The sequence below is a fragment of the Capricornis sumatraensis genome, chromosome X (genome assembly GCF_032405125.1).
Source record: "Capricornis sumatraensis isolate serow.1 chromosome X, serow.2, whole genome shotgun sequence".
Lineage (NCBI taxonomy): Eukaryota > Metazoa > Chordata > Mammalia > Artiodactyla > Bovidae > Capricornis > Capricornis sumatraensis.
Window position 1 is genome coordinate 49,843,983 of NC_091092.1, and position 6,219 is coordinate 49,850,201.

At 38.0% G+C, this 6,219-nt stretch overlaps 1 non-coding gene across 1 annotated transcript; it reads left to right on the forward strand.

Annotated features, from left to right (window-relative positions):
- The first annotated feature begins 1,180 nt into the window (after positions 1-1,180).
- Positions 1,181-1,287, forward strand: LOC138072139 (U6 spliceosomal RNA). Its single transcript, XR_011144285.1, has one exon. It is a non-coding gene; the product is annotated as a U6 spliceosomal RNA (small nuclear RNA).
- Positions 1,288-6,219: the final 4,932 nt, after the last annotated feature.

A 6,219-nucleotide genomic window follows, 5' to 3' on the forward strand; every position in this document is an offset into this window, starting at 1 on the left:
AGTTCAGTGAGGATTTATCCTTTCTCAGTCTGTTTGAAAGTATGAGATTGTTTTAATTTGTGAAGGCTAAGATATAAATAAAAATATAGAGATGCAAGAGCAGAGAAAGAGTGGATGCTAAGAGAATGTAAGTAGGATAACTAAATAGCTTGGGAAGAAAAAATAGATTTAGAAGCGAGTCAGTTCTTCGGATAATACTATAGGGAATTTCTGAACCAAATCAGGTGAAGAGACTGTCAGTCAATGGATAAGCGTAAGAGAAGGCCCATCAAAACTTTTCAGGTTTGCTTTACCTGAGAACCTGGTTGGTCACATTGGTGGACCAGTTGCATTTCATATACTTCATCCAAGTTTTACATGGATACGACTGTGCCTCATTTCAGAGAGAAATTTTGGAAGCCGGAACCAATACTCTCTGTTCAATCATTGTGCTTCCAATAATCTTAAAAGTGCCATCCTCGATGCCAAGCATTTGGCAAGCTGCATTATGTGTTAATGATTCACTGATCCTTGTGGAGACAGAGTGTACAAAGGGGAGCAGTGAACATGCATACATAATTAGCTTTTCTAATACTCATTCTTTATATTCCCCAAAGCACCGGTAGAAAAGATTCATTTAATTGTTATAAAATAATCTGTGATTCCAACTGAGATGTGATTCTTTATCATTAAGAAATGCCACATGGCTACATCACATTCTCCAAATACCCATTCAAACTATTAGAATGATACAATTCAGTCTTTGCCTTTGCAAATATGAAATGCATTTTGTAATCAGCAAGAGTGGATCCTTGCATATGATCCAGCTTTCATCACTTTGGTTCCCTTTCTTTTGGAGACAATGATTACAGAGAATAAAGTAACTCTGAAAGTCATGTAAGTAGTCTATTTTTCTAGATAGAAAGATATTCTAAACCTAGCCTTTGATTTTACCTGAATATTTATATAGTTTATACTTTGTAAAACACAAATGTAATCTTAGAACACATGAAAAATGTTTAAAAGTCTTAAAAATTATATAATAATTCTAAGAAAACATGACTTTGGGGGAGGTAACCTTGGTTTACAACATTATATGTTTCAGGGACACAAGATTGTATTTTGATGTCTGTATACACTAGTGTGCCTAATATCCAAAATGTATAAACATGACTTTTTTAAACTGAGTATGATATAAAATGTGCTCACTTTGGCACCATATATGCTAAAATCGGAATGATACAGAGAAGATTAGCCTGGCCCCTGTGCAAAGATGACATGGAAATTCATGAAGTGTCCCATATTTTGGGTGGTCTTCCCAGGTGGCACAGTGTTAAAGAATCTGCCTGCCAATGCAAGAGATGCAGGTTCAATCCCTGGGTTGGGAAGATACCCTGGAGAAGTTAATGGCAACCCACTCCAGTATTCTTGATTGGGAAATCCCATGGACAGAGGAGTCTGGCAGTCTACAGTGCATGGGATCTTAAAGAGTTGGACATGACCGAATGGCTTAGCACTTTGTCGACGAGTGTCCATATAGTCAAAGCTAACGTTTTTCCAGTAATCATGTATGGATGTGAGAGTTGGACCATAAAGAAGGCTGAGAACTGAAGAATTGATGCTTTTGAACTGTGGGGCTGGAGAAGACTCTTGAGAGTCCCTTGGACTGCAAGGAGATCAAACCAGTCAATCCTAAGGAAAATCAACCCTGAATATTCATTGGAAGGACAGATGCTGAGGCTGAAGTTCCAATATTTTGGCTACCTAATGTGAAGAATTGACTCATTGAAAAAGACCCTGATCCTGGGGAATATTGAAGGCAGGAGGAGAAGGGGAAAACAGAGGATAAGATAGTGGAGGGCATCATCAATTCAATGGAAATGAGTTTGAGCAAGCTCCGGGAGTTGGTGATGGACAGGGAAGCCTGGCACACTGCTTTCCATGGAGTCACAAAGACTCTGACATGAGTGAAGAACATTCTTAATACATATCATGATATACTGCTGCTTCTGCTGCTACTAAGTCACTTCAGTAGTGTCTGACTCTGTGTGTCCCCGTGGATGGCAGCCTACCAGATTCTTCCATCCATGGGATTTTCCAGGCAAGAATACTGGAGTGGGTTGCCATTGCCTTCTCCACATGATATACTACTTCCAAATAATTTATTACCTAATAGAAAAAGAGGAGCCAGTGGCCTGAACTATGTGACTCAATAATTTTGCCTACCTATAAAAGACTTTTTGGCATTTTCTAAATCTGTATCTTTAGATTTTGAGAAATCTTTCAAAAAATTGTATTTTTTTGTTTTGCTTTTATTGAAGTAGAGTTGACTTACAAAATTACATAAGTTTCAGGTGTGCAACATAATGATTCAATATTTCTATACATTACAGAGCTATCACCAGAATGTGTATAGTTACCATCTGTCATCATATAAGGTTTTTATAATATTGATCATATTCCCTATACTGTATATTATATCCCTGTGACTTACATATTTTATAACTGAAAGTTTGTACCTCTTAATTATCTTCACCTATTTCGCTCATGCCCAGGGCTGGAATGCCCAAGGTGGGGCTTGAACCCCTCACTCCTTAGGGGAGAACCTAAAAGTCTGTGATAGCCCTCCCACTTGTGGGTCACCACACTAGGGTGTACCTGCTGCCCCTCCTACCTGCCGTGATGTAGTTTTGTTTCTTTTCTTTTCATAATTGTCAAAGAGCTTTTCTGCTAGTATTCAGAGACTCAGAGTACAGCTTTAATTTTGGTGTGCCAGTGCTGGGGGGAGCTCAGGATCTTCCTACTCCCCCATCTTGATCCCACATCCCAGATTTAGAGAAAACTTATGCAAAGCCATTTGTGGGACATGTGATTCTGTATAAATTCATCTTTGTATTTCAGCATTGTAATCAATGCCATTTTCATTTTAATAAATTTCTCTTGATGCTCTTTCCATTTGAATACATTTTCCATGGTGCTAAAATTTTACCATCAAGGCATCCACATTTTCAATGGGGTCTTTTGATGAATAATTCAATAATTATGCAAATAAATAATATACTTGTATTATAGTAATGTGGTTTTCAAATTTAGGCCAAGTCCATATTCCAGACTTATTGAGTTGTGAAGGAAATCTTTTTTTTTTTTTTTTTTTTTTATTATTGGTTCATCATGTCTAACTAGACAGTGAAAGACAGTAGAGTTGTTGAAAATGGTTATTTCCTGCATTGGACCTAAAAATACACTATATTAAAATATTAATGCATTGCAAATTTGTATAGATAAGTAAAAAAATATATTGTAATACTTGAAGGTCTGACAGAAAACAATTTAAAATTAATTGTCAGTCCCCTCGAAGTGACACAGATGGCATGATCACCCTCCCACCTTTATTTTTTGAGAGATCATATTTTGCAGCAGATGCCACTTTGCAAAATCACATCATGGTACCATATTACTTGGTTTTGTAAAAATATATACTGGTTTGTAGTTAAGGTTAGGGTCAGTTGCTGCTGCTGCTGCTGCTGCGTCACTTCAATAGTGTCTGACCCTGTGTGACCCCATAGACGGCAGCCCACCAGGCTCCCCTGTCCCTGCGATTCTCCAGGCAAGAACACTGGAGTGGGTGTTAGGGTCAGTAATAGAGACCAAATGTAGAAATAAAAAGGTGAGCAACTTTTTTTTTTCTATAATCACCTCTGCAGAGTCAGTCTTTATATCTTTCAGAACCATGTACTCTATGGAACAAACACTGTATAAATTCATCACTTTAAATTCTTTCTCTACATGTTATTCTTTTCCATATTATTACTTTTATTTCTGCTTACTTTGGGACTATGCCTATATATCCCAAAGTGTTAAATGATTTTAAAAGCCAAGATATAGTTTTTGTTTTTTTTTTTTTGTTTGTTTTTTTTTTCAAAGGTAAGCTTGAAATAATACCCATATATTCAGGTTCAGGTTCAAGTACCCATTTTTATTCTATGCTCACCAAGAATGATCCTACCTTTAGCCATAGCCATGCTCATTAATGTATGATTGAACTTACACATCTTTATTCAGACATGCATATGCACCTTCACACAAAGAATAAAAGTCCTGTCTCTTTATTGATTATCATGCCTTAAAGCATAATGAGAGTTGTGTGCAACAAATAACCATAGCCATATTCAATTCCAAAATCCATATATATCCCCCTAGACTCACTCATTCATATCTTTATATCCTATAGTCTAATTTATGGTCAAAATGTAGGACCACAAAGAAATGTATTCCCTTTTCTGATATAATTCTAGCACATACTGTGGTAGGTGAAGCTTGCAGACAATGACTGATTGAGTTAGACCTCCTTGTGTAATTTCTTCACCTTGAATGCAGTTACAATTTGTGACTTGCTTCTAATCAATAGAATATGTCAAAGAGATGGCATAGATTCCTGTTATTGCATTATGGTATATATGAATCTGTTTTAGCAGACTAACTAAGAGATTTCCCTGCTGGTTTTGAAGAAGTAAGCTGTGTGTTTTATGAAGTTCACGGGACTAGGACCTGAATGCAGTTTCTGAGTTGACAGTGACCCCCAACCAATAGCCAGTAGGAAAGTGGATACTCATTTCTAAATTTCAAAAAAAATGAATTTTGCCACAACCACATGAGATTTGAGGAGGACCTGGAGCTTCAGAAACAAATGCAGACTCATTGACACCTATAAGGTTACTGGTATAAGTGAGTTGGAGATGTTTACTGTGGTTGTCTAGGTGGTTGTGTCCAGACACATGTTGGACATTGCCAACATATATCTAGTATACGGTACTAGGTTTGAACATGGGCACATCTAAGCTTTTATGTGGGTTAAGGCATGGATAAAGTAAAAAGCAGATATATTACTTTGCCAAAAATGGTCCCTGTAGTCAAGGCTATGGTTTTTCCAGTGGTCATGTATGGATGTGAGAGTTGGACTGTGAAGAAAGATGAGCACCGAAGAATTGATGGTTTTTGAACTGTGGTGTTGGAGAAGACTCTTGAGAGTCCCTTGAACTGCAAGGAGATCCAACCAGTTCAACCTAAAGGAGATCAGTCCTGGGTGTTCATTGGAAGGACTAATGCTGACGCTGAAACTCCAATACTTTGGCCACCTCACGCGAAGAGTTGATGCATTGGAAAAGACCCTGAAGCTGGGAAGGATTGGGGGCAGGAGGAGAAGGGGACGACAGAGGATGAGATGGCTGGATGGCATCACCGACTCAATGGACATGAGTTTGGGTAAACTCCGGGAGTTGGTGATGGACAAGGAGGCCTGGCATGCTGCAATTCATGGGGTCACAAAGAGTCGGACACGGCTGAGCGACTGAACTGAACTGAAAGTAAAGTTGTGTGCCTTTTTCTTACAGTTTTATTGAGATATAATTGACATATAACTGTATAAATGTAAAGTGTATACCATATTGATTTGATTTATGTATATATAATGAAATGATTATCACAATAAATTTAGTTAACATCCAATATATATGTCTTGATATGTGTCTTTTAGAATGTTTTATATTATACTCAAATTTCATGTTTTTTAAAACCACTGACTAGACAATACTTGGAGAAGACAATGGCACCCCATTCCAGTACTCTTGCCTGGAAAATCCCATGGGCGGAGGAGCCTGGTAGGCTGCAGTCCATGGGGTCGTGAAGAGTCAGACACGACTGAGCGACTTCACTTTCTCTTTTCATCTTCATGCACTGGAGAAGGAAATGTCAACCCACTCCAGTGTTCTTGCCTGGAGAATCCCAGGGACGGGGAGCCTGGTGGGCTGCCGTCTATGGGGTCACACAGAGTCAGATACGACTGAAGCAACTTAGCAGCAGCAGACAATATTATTGCATTATTACTATTTTTATACTGCAACTAGTAGCTTTTGTTTATTGAATACCTTTTAAGATCTAGGAACTCTGACACCTTACATAGTCATCATTTTTTATTTTTGAAACCAACTTGATGAGTTATTATTACGATCTTGATTATATGATGAGCAGTCTGAGAGATTGCGAGATTAAAAGTAGTTTTTCATAGATGACATGGGGGTGATCATGGTGGTAGGGGTGAAGTTTAAAATCTTTGACTCTGGGTGGTGGAGTCAAGCTTCCTATTACTCTTCCATACTATTTATCTCATATCTGCCAAGCTTCCTCTCCTCCTCAAACCCACCTCTGTCTTTCAAATGAATTTTCAGTCTTCATTATGTTGCT